This window comes from Dendrobates tinctorius, unplaced genomic scaffold (genome assembly GCF_039654945.1).
Source record: "Dendrobates tinctorius isolate UK_male_01 unplaced genomic scaffold, ASM3965494v1 ptg000192l, whole genome shotgun sequence".
Classification (NCBI taxonomy): domain Eukaryota; kingdom Metazoa; phylum Chordata; class Amphibia; order Anura; family Dendrobatidae; genus Dendrobates; species Dendrobates tinctorius.
In genome coordinates this window covers 300,159-314,001 of record NW_027361859.1, presented here as the reverse complement: position 1 = coordinate 314,001, position 13,843 = coordinate 300,159, and positions in this window count along the sequence as shown.

The following is a 13,843-nucleotide window of genomic DNA, read 5'->3' as shown; positions in this document are numbered from 1 at the left end:
TGTGTGCAAGGTGTACGGAGCAGAGCCATGTGTGTACAAGGTTTACGGAGTGGAGCCATGTGTGTACTGAGTGGAGCCATGTGTGACGTGTACAGAGCGGAGCTGTGTGTGTACAAGGCATACAAAGCAGAACCATGTGTGTATGAGGTGTATAGTGGGGAGCATTCATACCTCTCAACCGTCCCGGATCCAGTGGGAGAGTCCTGATTTTGAGAGTCAGCCCCGCTGTCCCAGCCGGGAGCTTACTTTTCCCGAGGACACAAGAGTACACGGCGGAGCCCCAAGGAGCACTTTATAACTCACACGTTCCACCAGAAGTGATGTGCTGGATGGTGACTGGAAATAAGGTAATTTCTGGAGGAGATTGTGACGGAACCATGGAGGCACTTCTGGGAATGCTTCAGATCCATCACTATGTCCTCTTCCAACAGCGCGGACAGCAGGATCGCCTTGAAATTGGGGATGCTGGCCATGTGAGCAGATCATGATATGTCCTGCATCGGGAGGCTCAGATGGGCACTAGAGTTGAGCAAAACGGGTCGAAAAATTTCAAAAGTCGCCGACTTTTGGCAAAGTCGGGTTTCATGAAACGAAACCCGACCCTAGGATGAGGTCGGCCACGAGGTCGGCGACTTACGCGCCAAAGTCGCGTTTCAAAAGTTTGTTTTGCGCTCTTTTTCAGCCAATCAGGATCCACGGACACTGTGGGCAACGTGATGACATAGGCACGGGTCACCACCATCTTTCAGAAGGGCATGCAAGTGATTGGCTTGCTTTGGTGGGCGTCACAGGGGGTATAAAAGGGCGTGCACGCCGACCGCCATCTTACTTCTGCCGATCTTAGCATAGGGAGAGGTTGCTGCTGCTGATTCTGTAGGGAGAGCGTTAGGCAGGGAAGAAGAAAAAAAAACTGCTTCTGCTGCTAGCGATTTTGCCTGTACAACACACCACTCACTGTGTGTGCAGTGCAAGGGGAGGCTATATTTTGGTGGATCAGCGGTGTTGGTTGTTAGGCTGCTTTCTAAGGCTTCCTGACGGCTGCATTGCTATTTACCCACTGCTCTGCAAACTGCTTTTTTAAAAGCAATCCCAATTTTTTTTTTTTGTCCTGCTGAGGTACTGAGCGTGCATTTTTTCACACCATACAGCGGTGCACACTCCTCACACAGTATCGTGTAACGGCTGTTATCACAGCCACAGTGAAGCTATCTGTGTGTCACTCTGTGAGAATAAGTCGAGGACATGTTCCATTCTTACAGACCTGCACCTTCTAGTTTTGTCTAGCTTTCAAACAGTTAAATATATTTGCTGTTTGATCACATTCGAAACTATAGAGAGACAGCGTGTGTCAGTCCGTATACTTAAAAAACACGGAGCTTGACAATTTTACGTACACTGGACAGCCGTGTACGTGCACGCTCCTCTCAGTACCGTGTAACGGCTGTTATCACGGCCACAGAGAAGCTATCTGTGTGTCACTCTGTGAGAATAAGTCGAAGACATGTTCCGTTCTTACAGACCTGCACCTTCTAGTTTTGTCTAGCTTTCAAACAGTTAAATATATTTGCTGTTTGATCACATTCGAAACTATAGAGAGACAGCGTGTGTCAGTCCGTATACTTAAAAAACACGGAGCTTGACAATTTTACGTACACTGGACAGCCGTGTACGTGCACGCTCCTCTCAGTACCGTGTAACGGCTGTTATCACGGCCACAGTGAAGCTATCTGTGTGTCACTGTGGAAGGATAAGTGGAGGACTTGTTCCGTTCTTACAGACCTACACTCTAGGGAGATTCCTATTCTGCCCAATTCTATATACACCTTGTAGTTTGTGATACACTAGCCAATTTCTGCCTGTGACATAGCGCTGTGATATTCAGTGGGCCTCACACAATCCAAAAGTGTCCAGTGTCCACAAGTGTGTGCAGAAATTCAAAATCTCCGTGATCCTGTAGTCACTTTTTTCACACCTGTGCCATCGAGCCTGTGACATAGCGCTCTGATATTGAGTGGGCCTCACACAATCCATAAGTGTCCAGTGTCCACAAGTGTGTGCAGAAATTCAAAATCTCCCTTATCCTGTAGTCACTTTTTTCACACCTGTGCCATCGAGCCTGTGACATAGCGCTCTGATATTCAGTGGACCTCACACAATCCATAAGTGTCCAGTGTCCACTAGTGTGTGCAGAAATTCAAAATCTCCCTTATCCTGTAGTCACTTTTTTCACACCTGTGCCATCGAGCCTGTGACATAGCGCTCTGAAATTCAGTGGGTCTCACACAATCCATAAGTGTCCAGTGTCCACTAGTGTGTGCAGAAATTCAAAATCTCCGTGATCCTGTAGTCACTTTTTTCACACCTGTGCCATCGAGCCTGTGACAAAGCGCTCTGATATTCAGTGGGCCTCACACAATCCATAAGTGTCCAGTGTCCACAAGTGTTTGCAGAAATTCAAAATCTCCCCTGTCCTATAGACACCTTGTACCTTGTTTTACATTACTATATAGTTTGTTGGATTTTGTCTACATTTCTACCAAAAATGAGAAAGGCTGGTGGAAGAGGCCGTGGAATTGGGCGGGGGTTGGCAGCTGGTAATGATGGTGTTGGTTGTGGATCTGATGGTAGTGGCAAAAGCAAAATAGGACCGAATGCAGGAGGTGTTGAGCCTGCGTCATCGTCTGGCTCCACAAGGCCTCGAAGGCTTACTTTTCTAGGAGTTGGCAAAATGCTTTTAAAGCCAGAGCTGCAGGAAAAAGTTTTGGCTTACATTGCTGACTCAGCCTCCAGCTCTATCACCTCCTCTTCTGATGTTGTAAAAAGTAAAAGCACTGAGTCGTCATTGGAGGCTCATGTTCATGAACCACACCTTTCCTTGTGTCCTTCACCCCAACCAAGATTGAAGGATGACGCAGGCCATACTACTGATTACTCCATGGAGCTGTTTTCACATACCATGCCTGGATTATCAAGTGAAATGGTGAATTACCCAGGCCAAGATGAATCTGACATGGAGTGCACTGATGCACAGCCACTGATAGATGATTCTGCTGGTACATTCACTCAGAGCACTACATTGTCCTCGCAGTGTACAGAGCCAGATTCTGACCCTGATGAGACTCAGGTGCCCCTTCCCGCACACTATACCACCATACACGGTGACACAGAGGAAGGTGCACATGACATTGAAGAGGAGGTGATGGATGACCCAGTTGTTGACCCAGATTGGCATCCATTGGGGGATGAGCTTCCAATAGCTCAGATGAGGAGCATCCACAGCAGACATCGACATCGCAACAGCTGTTATCTGGCAGGCCCGGAGCACTCCAAAGACAGGTTCCAAACATCAAAAGAGTTGCTGGACAGCTTGTCCAGAGGGTCAAAAGATCACAGCGTGCTAGGCCGCAAAATGTCTGCCAAAGTAGGAAGAGTGCAGTGTGGCACTTTTTTGAACAAAATCCTCATGATCAGGCCAAGGTTATCTGTAAGAAGTGCGCAAAGACCTTTAGCCGAGGGAAAAATCTGAAAAATTTGAATACCAGTTGCATGCTTAGACATTTAACCAGCATGCACATGCAAGCATGGACACAACACCAAACCTCAAGTACCACATGTGCAACTGATCACAAATAAGGTAGTCAGCAATGCTACATTGTTTCCCCCACTGTAAGCCCACCGGTCAGCACAGCAGCAAATGTTGAGGTGTCGTTGCAAGGCCACAGCAGTCGGGGAATCCCACTGTTATATCAACGAAATACTGAATCTAGGCCATCAGAAAGAACACCAACTCCATCACCATCATCAACCCTCTCTCAGTCCGCCCTGTCCACCGCTGCTTCCACCATATGCAGCTCTCAAGTCCAGCTCACCCTCCCAGACACTATGAGTAGGTCAAGAAAGTACTCAGTCTCTCATCCGCGTACACTGGGTTTGAACGCCCACATTGCCAAACTAATCTCGTTAGAGATGATGGCCTATCGGTTGGTGGAAAGCGCAGCTTTCCGCGAACTCATGGCCTATGCAGTACCATGCTATGGCCTACCCAGTCGCCACTTCTTCTCTCGCAAAGCCATCCCAGCCCTCCACCATCATGTGAAAGACCGCATTGTCCATGCACTCAAGCAGTCAGTGAGTGGAAAGGTGCACCTCACAACTGATGCATGGTCCAGTCGGCATGGCCAGGGCCGTTACGTGTCCATCACTGCGCACTGGGTTAATGTGGTGGACGCAGGGTCCACAGGGGACAGCGGTGGTGGGACAGTGCTGCCTAGCCCACGGTATAGGAAACAGTTGGCTGTAGGCGTTCGACCCCCCTCCTCCTCCTCCTCCTCCTCCAGAAGCGAAAGCTCGTCCACAGAGCGCAGTCGTACAAGCACTCCATCTGCAGCTGCCACTGTTGCACACGAGGTGTCCCCCTATCGAGCAGCTAGTGGAAAGCGTCAGCAGGCTGTGTTGCAGATGATGTGTTTGGGCGACAGACACACCGCCGAGGTGCTGGCCGAGTACTTTCAGCGACAAACTGAGTCATGGCTGGGCAGTGTACATCTTGAGGCAGGCAAGGTAGTTAGTGATAACGGCCGTAATTTTGTGGCAGCCATAGACCTTTCAAAACTCAGCCACATACCTTGCTTGGCTCACACCTTGAACCTGGTAGTGCAGTGCTTCCTCAAAAATTATCCGGAGTTAACAGCCCTGCTCCAGAAGGTGCAAAGACTGTGCGCGCACATCCGCCGGTCGCCTGTACACTCCATTCGTATGCAGAAGCTGCAGCGATTGCTCCACCTTCCCAACCACCGCATCATTATCGACATTGCAACAAGGTGGAACTCCACCCTGCACATGGTTGAGCGGCTGTGCGAGCAGAGGCAGGCCATAATGCATTTGTGGGAGGATACACGGCCAGGCACTTTGAGAGCAGACATGGAGTTGACAGGTGTGCAGTGGTCGAAGCTGAAAAACCTCTGTAAAGTCCTTCAGTGTTTTGAGGAATGCACATGGCTGGTAAGCGCAGACGACGCCATCCTAAGCATGAGCATCCCACTTATGCGTCTGCTCATGCAAACTTTGACACACCTTAAGGAGCAGGCGTCTGCAGCCAATGTTGACGAGGAGGGAATCCTTGATGACATTCAGCTATTGTCTGCTCCGGGACCTCTCCTGGACGAGGTGGAGGAAGAAGAGGAGGAGGATGATGATGGGGATGATTACTTAGGGGAGGAGGATGCATCTCGTGGGGCAAGTGAAAATGTTGGCGTGGCAAGGTCTGGTACAGGGTTTGTGCGTGACTGGAGGGATGTGGATTTGCCAGAAAGTGCTCCTCCAACCAGCACTTGCAGTGCATCATTGACACCGGGAATATTGGCCCACATGTCAGATTATGCCTTGCAGATCCTAAAAAGGGACCCCCGCATTGCCAAAATGATGAACGATGACGACTACTGGTTGGCCAGCATCCTGGATGCACGCTATAAAAGCAAATTAGAAAACATCATGCCACAGGAGAACCTTGACCTACTATTGGCTAATAAACAAGCAACTCTGGTAAATCGGTTGCTTGAGGCATTCCCAGCACACAGCAGCGGTGATGGTTCTCACACGAGCCGTACGGGCCGGGGGCAGCTTGGCAGAGGTGTTCGTGGTGCACACAGCAGAACTGGCGTTGGAAACAGGGGTTTCATGACAATGTTGTGGACTGATTTTTCAAGTACCGCTCACACAACTGGTAATACTGCATCGATGGAAAGTGACAGGAGACAGCAGTTGTCAACTATGGTTACAAACTACTTTTCCTCCCATATCGATGTTCTCCCACACAGGTCATTCCCCTTTGACTATTGGGCCGCTAAACTGGACACCTGGCCTGAATTCGCACAATATGCCTTACAGTAGCTCGCTTGCCCAGCTGCAAGTGTGCTATCGGAAAGAGTCTTCAGTACAGCTGGATCAATCCTGACAGAAAAAAGGACCCGTCTGTCAACCCAAAATGTGGATGATCTAACCTTCATTAAAATGAACCATGCATGGGTTTCCAAGGATTTTGTCCCACCTTCCCCTGATGACACATAGGGTGACAGAAAAATGGCTTGCTTTGGTCCACCTCTTCCTGGGACTTGACCTATTTCGCCTTTTGCATCAGCTGAATGTCCAACATCAACATATGCCACTTTCTAAAACTCCCTAACTGTGCTGCCTCCCCCCCATGGCCGGGGTCACCACCTAGCGCACGAAAGCGTGCAAGTGCCGTTGCCCTGGACAGGTGGGTAGGCCGACTCTTGGGCGTGGGCACTGGCACAGGGTCCCTCATAGTGCAATCAAGTGTCTCTGACGGTGGTGGTGCACACCCGCCGTCAGACACACCGCCGTACTATGAGGGGCCCAGTGCCAGTACCGAAGCCCACGAGTGGGCCCCCCTTGCTTGGGCAGGGCCCCAGCATTTGCAATCTTTACCTCTCCCTGCTCCTCCGCTGTGTAGTCTGGGCCGTCAAATCCATACTGTGCCTGACACCGTCTGAGCCTGCCTCCTGATGTATAGACATATATTTTGAATGTGTACACTATGCTATCCATACATGTTATCTGGGGATACGGTACCCTTTCTCACCTTTGTGCAATCACGTGCAATCCATACTGGGCCTAACACCGTCTGAGCCTGCCTCCTGATCTATAGACATATATTTTGAATGTGTACACTATGCTATCCATACATGTTATCCGGGGATATGGTACCCTTTCTCACCTTTGTGCAATCACGTGCAATCCATACTGGGCCTAACACCGTCTGAGCCTGCCTCCTGATCTATAGACATATATTTTGAATGTGTACACTATGCTATCCATACATGTTATCCGGGGATACGGTACCCTTTCTCACCTTTGTGCAATCACATGTAATCCATATTGGGCCTGAGAACGGCTGACGAGCTGTTAAGCAAGCTACAGCACCTGTGGTTTGCACATGTAAGTTTTTCATTTTTTCAGGAATGACAGTTAGGCCTAATTCCGGAACTGCGGTTGACCTGCACTTACTGGGAAATCATCGTTCCCGGGTAATAATTGTAATCACAGATCCCCATCACTAACGTTGTTCAGCGGGTTATCTGCACCTGTAAGCGACAAACGCTGGCCTTTTCAGTGTAGCGCACATGCAGCCACGGACATGTAAGGGCATGACACACCAGTTATTGGCCAATCTCATGTGCCAGAGCCTCACGTGTCCCTCTAGTAAGCCGGACTATCAGGGGCCCTGTGCCAGTGCCGTCGCCAACGAGTGGGCCCCCCCTGCTTGCTCAGGATCACAGCACTTGCAAGGTTGAAATACTGTGCAGTGAGATGGAAGATGGGGACGACGAGGAGTCCAGACTAGTACAGGGATTCCCTAGCGAGGAGACTTATTTGATTGTTTTCAAGGTTGGGACAGCAATTTTTGGGGAGCACTATACTCTGGAGAATGATAGATGGGGCCCACCATACACTGGAACATTCCAAAGGTGGACATCAGACACTGGAGCAGCATTTACAGGGCCCATTATACACTAGAGCATTAGAAATGGGGCCCATTATGTTTGGAGCATTATTTGGGCCCATAAGACAGTGGAGCTTCATCCATGGGGACCAACATATACTGTAGCATTATGTGGAGCTCATCATATACTGTTTCAAACATTATATGGGACCAATTATCCTGTATGGAGAAATAGATGGGCCTTGTCATGAGATGTAAAAAGTGAAGTATTTTTCATTGTACTATACTGCTATTTCTCTGCCGTATCGGAGCATGATGAGTTGTGGTATGTGTTAAAGGGGCGCTCTTTCGCCCAGGGCACATGAAAACCTGGAGCCAGCCCTCCCCCCCCACAACTTTAGCCAAATAAACCCCATTTTTCAGTGCGTAACTTGTATTATGAAGTTAATTAAGGTTGACAAGGTTAAGTAAGAAGAATTGATGCTTTTGGCATTCAAATGGGCACTGTAGGTGTGTTTCCTGTCCTCCTCTCACTGCCGACTTTTATTCCCCATTGACTTACATTGGGTTTCGTGTTTCGGGACGACCCTGACTTTTCCCTATAGTCGGCCGATCTTGCTCGACCCGACTTTTGGAAAAGTCGGGTTTCACGAAACGAAACTCGACCCTAAAAAACCAAAAGTCGCTCAACTCTAATGGGCACTACAATGTGAGGCAGGCTACTATAGTATTTTCATAGAACCTTTCTTTCTGTTTCTTTCTTTCTCTGTTCTTTCTTTCTCTCTGTTTCTTTCTTTCTCTGTTCTTTCTTTCTCTCTCTGTTTCTTTCTTTCTCTCTGTTCTTTCTTTTCCTCTCTAAACTTTTTCTTTCTCTCTCTGTTCTTTCTTTTTTCTTTCTCTCTCTGTTCTTTCTTTCCCCTCTTTCTTTATTTCTTTTTCTCTGTTCTTTCTATCTCTCTGTTCTTTCTTTCCCCTCTTTCCTTCTTTCTCTCTCTGTTCTTTCTTTCCCTTTTTCTTTCTTTTCTTCTTTTCTGTCCCCACTTCCTTTCTTTCTCTGTTCTTTCTTTTTTTCTCTCCCCTCTTTCTTTCTTTTTTTCTCTCTGTTCCTTCGTTCCCCTTTCTTTCTCTCTCTGTTCTTTCTTTCACTCTGTTCTTTCTTTCTTTCCCCTCTTTCTTTCCCTCTCTCTGTTCTTTTTTCTCTTTCTCTCTCTGTTGTTTCTTTCTCTCTCTGTTCTTTCTATCTAGCTGTTCTCTCTTTCTATCTGTTCTCTCTCTGTTCTTTCTTTCCCCTCTTTCTTTCTCTTTTTTTTCTTTTTTCTGCTTTTTTCTCTCTCTCCCCTCTTTCTTTCTCTCTCTCTCCCATCTTTCTTTCACATCTTTCTTTCTCACTCTGTTCTTCCTTTCTCTTTCTCTCTGTTCTTTCTTTCTCTCTCTGTTCTTTCCTTCAATCTGTTCTCTCTCTCTGTTCTTTCTTCCCCTCTTTCTTCCTCTCTTTTTTCTTCTTTCTCTCTTTGTTCTTTCTTTCTCTCTCTGCTCTCTTTCTTTCTCTTTCTCTCTCTCTGTTCTTCCTCTTTCTCTCTCTGTTCTTTTTTTCATGCTCTCTGTTCTTTCTTTCTCTGCTTTCTCTCTGTTTTTGCTTTCTCTCTCTGTTCTTTCTTTCTCTCTGTTTTCTTTTTTCTCTCTCTGTTCTTTCTTTCCTTCTTTTCCTCAGTACCAGTCAGTGTGCTCACAGTACCAACCACTGTGCCCATAATGCCAGCCACTGTGCCCTCAGTACCAGTGTGATCAGCAGTGCTAAATGGGTGCGGTTGGGTGTGGACATGGGTGTGACTAGTTGTGAAATGGTTGTGGGCGTGGCCTAAAATTTTCCACGCCACAGCCTTTATCCCTCTTTCCCTTCTTCAAACGTTAGGAGGTATGCTAATTGTTTGGGTCTCGTGGGGTGTTTTGAGTTAGATACTTTAGGAGTGACTTCTTTTCTTGGTGAAGGGTCTATCCAACATTTTAAACAGTACAGTACCTTCTGTAAACAGATGAACAAGAAATACACTGCACTGTTATTTTGACCCACAGACACCATGAGTGCAAAAAGACAGAGCGATTTCATTAAGAATAAGAAATGAATCATGGAAAAATAAGACCTAGCACATCTTTTGGAGCAAAAAATAATAAAAGACCCTGTCCTACTGTATACATGAGGAAACGCGGTAGTTACATGATTCTATGACTCTCATAAATGACACCTCTATCAACGTGGACACTGAAGAAAATATATCATAGAAAATAGCATCACATAGGGTGATTATGTGTTTTACAATCCAAAAGGCAAATAGAAAATAATAGAAAGTCCTCGTAGGCGGTGGGTAATATGCGGTGTTGGTGGAGTGTAAATTCCACAACTGTTGGGTGGATGGAGAGCAGCCAATGCCTCTTCCATCCCCAGGATACCGGTAGCCGACCATATTGGAGATAGGAGGTGCTAAAGTTTGTAGAGAGGCAAAATCTGAAGGATTCATATTAGGTAAAATATGAGGGACGATCTCAAGGGCCCAACTTTCCATCAACCGAATATTATGGGAAAATGTATTTTAATGTAAAGAAACATATGAGACATAGAACAATGGTAATCTTATACAATATAACAATGAGGCTTCAGATGAGCAGCGAGTTTGGGGAGACAAGAGTCTCCCATTTCATACTACTTCTGTTAGTAATTGTAATGGATAATGGGAAAATTATGTTATAAAGATACAAAACAGAAAAAGCAAAACTTTACCCCTCTGGTTACAAAGCCGACACTAACACAACCTGATGGCAGATTTATTTTATTTTGTGTATTCTTGTGCTATAACATTTTATTATTGGAGCAGAGTGAAATCCGTCACATATTACTCATGTCACTTTTACATCACAAATACTTCTCAGGTTACAGACATATAAGATTATTAATAACTAGATGGTGGCCTGATTCTAACACATCGGATATTCTAGAATATGTATGTAGATTATTTGCTAAGATTCTGCGCCAATATCACTGATTGCAGCAAATCCGTGCAGCAGGAGATGACCCGTGGCAACTGTCGGAAGATCAGCGGCCAGCGCCGCAGATCTCCCGATGGTAGTGGTGGCGTGCGTCGTTCAAATTCCACTCCAATTCGCGGCCGAACTGCACCTGTCGCTGATTGGTTGCGGCCAGCCGGGCGAGACCAATCAGCGACACGGGATTTCCGTTACAGAGAGACAGACAGACAGAATTAGACGATTATATAGTAGATTAGTAATAAGCTGTAATATCATTCCTATAAAGATGCAACAAATCCATGTCCAGTAATATTCTCAGGGCACAGGACACTTCCTACCAATTGCACACATCTCAGTGTTGGAGCTGAGGGGCGCCATCCTGTGATTGATGGATAAATGTCTGACATTTTACTACCTCTTCCATAAATGGCGTTCAGCACCCAATAACCTGTCCACACCCCCCTTTTTGTGAAGAAGCATCTGCGAAACGGCGCTCTTTGGGCGTGAGGGAGCTGCCCCTGCACACCATCCCCTGTGCACAGCTGTGTGTTATTCTCTTCAGCAGCAGCCAGGTAGCCTTCTAATATACTATGCCTCTTCCCTTCTCCCACATTATCATGGTGGTATATCAATTGTTTAGTGCTGAGCTCACTCCCCAGTATGGAATGGCAAACATTGTCTTGCACTACTGGTGACATAATATAACCGCCTCATTTATTTCTTTAAGGGTACCCAGATATTTTTTGTACTTCATTCATTCTCTACTTGCTGCTATATACTTGCACTGTGCACTTTAGCTATTTAGCCTGTTTATTTATATTCCTTTTCATCAACTTAGGATTAATTTAGACATACCTACAACATTGTGCTGATATGTCAACAAGTTGATAAACTAATGTTGGGCACAGTCTCCCCCTGCATTTGGAGGTTCCCCTTTTGTCTTTTACATCACGTATTTTATTTATTTATAATTAAAAATATATGTTTTTATCTTAAATGGTATGGTGCCATAAAAGAAGGAGGTGAGAAGACTTAAGAATGTTATTAATTTTATTACCTCTGTAAGAAACACAACATTATTGGGAATGTGAAATCCCTATAAAGATGGCGCTTATCAGACTGCAGATCCCTGCGAGTATGTAGGTGTAAGGGAACCTGCCATGTAATATAAGGCTAATAACATGCAGATATGGGGCTAATCTGCAGGCTAATAGCGCTCTGACACCGTGCGTCCCCCGCACTGAGAGCCCCGCTGCCAGGAGCACATGGATGTTATTCCCCCAGGCAGTATTAGGGTCTCAGTCACCGCTCTGTGCATATGAAATGGTGAAATAATGTTTGTTTCCTTCTCCGATTCCTTCACAGTCTCCATCATCTTCCAATGTTACAGGTCTCCTTTATCATGTAGAAATAAATAGAGAAGAAATATTTGGCCACAATGATCAAAGGTATGTGTGGAGAAAAAAGGGAACAAAATTTCAGGAAAAGAACATCCTGCCGACCATGAAGCATGGGGGAGGATCAATCATGGTTTGGGGTTATGTTGCAGCCATTGGCACGGGGAACATTTCATGGGTAGAGAGAAGAATGGATTCAATTAAATGAAATTTCAACAAATTCTTGGTGCAAACATAACACCATCTGTAAAAAAGCTGAAGGTGAGAAGAGGATGGCTTCTACAAATGGATAATGATCCTAAACACATCAAAATCCAAAATAGAGAACCTCAAAAGGCGCAAGCTGAAGGTTTTACATTGGCCCTCACAGTCCCCTGATCTGAACATCATTGAAAATCTGTGGCTAGACCTCAAAATAGCAGAGGATGCAAGACGACCCAGGAATCTCACAGAACTGGGAGAGATTTCCCAGGAAGAATGGAGGAAAATCCATCAAACAGGAACCGAAAGACTCTTGTCTGGTTACAAAAAGCATCTACAATCTGTGATACTTTCAAAAGGGGGCGCTACTAGGTACTAACCATAAATACTCATGGAAAAACAATGCATGCTTAGACTGTCATCTAATAGCAGAACATGCTAAATCGTAATAAGCATACTACCAGACTGTATGTACAAGGGGATAATGGCCAATGTATTATCACACCCAAAGAAAAACCGATCCAACATCCCAAATATTTATGTAACGTAGAAAAGTTTATTTATTAATAGCTAAATCAGGTACAAGGAGAGAAGGGATGGATAAAACATGCATGCCTGCACGGGCATGGGCGCACAAACAAGGATCACCAATCCATGTGGTAATAGAATCACTGTCATTTATGGATTTATTGCTAACCATAAGAGCTTACACTCTACAGGAGAAAGAGAGACAGAGAGGGATGGGGAGAGAGAGAGAGAGAGAGAGAGAGAGAGAGAGAGAGAGAGAGAGAGAGAGAGAGAGAGAGAGAGAGAGAGAGAGAGAGAGAGAACCCCGTTGACCATAAGAGCTTACAGTCTACAGGAGAGAGCGAGAGAGAGGACCCCGTTGACCATAAGAGCTTACAGTCTACAGGAGAGAGCGAGAGAGAGGACCTCACTGACCATAAGAGCTTACACTCTACAGGAGAGAGAGAGGACCTCACTGACCATAAGAGCTTACACTGTACAGGAGAGAGAGAGGACCCCACTGACCATAAGAGCTTACACTGTACAGGAGAGAGAGAACCCCACTGACCATAAGAGCTTACACTGTACAGGAGAGAGAGAGGACCCTGCTGACCATAAGAGCTTACACTGTACAGGAGAGAGAGAACCCCACTGACCATAAGAGCTTACACTGTACAGGTGAGAGAGAGGACCTCACTGACCATAAGAGCTTACACTCTACAGGAGAGAGGGCCTCACTGACCATAAGAGTTTACACTGTACAGGAGAGAGAGAACCCCACTGACCATAAGAGCTTACACTGTACAGGTGAGAGAGAGGACCTCACTGACCATAAGAGCTTACACTGTACAGGTGAGAGAGAGGACCTCACTGACCATAAGAGCTTACACTGTACAGGTGAGAGAGAGGACCTCACTGACCATAAGAGCTTACACTGTACAGGTGAGAGAGAGGACCTCACTGACCATAAGAGCTTACACTGTACAGGAGAGAGAGAGGACCTCACTGACCATAAGAGTTTACACTGTACAGGAGAGAGAGAACCTCACTGACCATAAGAGTTTACACTGTACAGGAGAGAGAGAACCCCACTGACCATAAGAGCTTACACTGTACAGGTGAGAGAGAGGACCTCACTGACCATAAGAGCTTACACTCTACAGGAGAGAGGGCCTCACTGACCATAAGAGTTTACACTGTACTGGAGAGAGAGAACCCCACTGACCATAAGAGCTTACACTGTACAGGAGAGAGA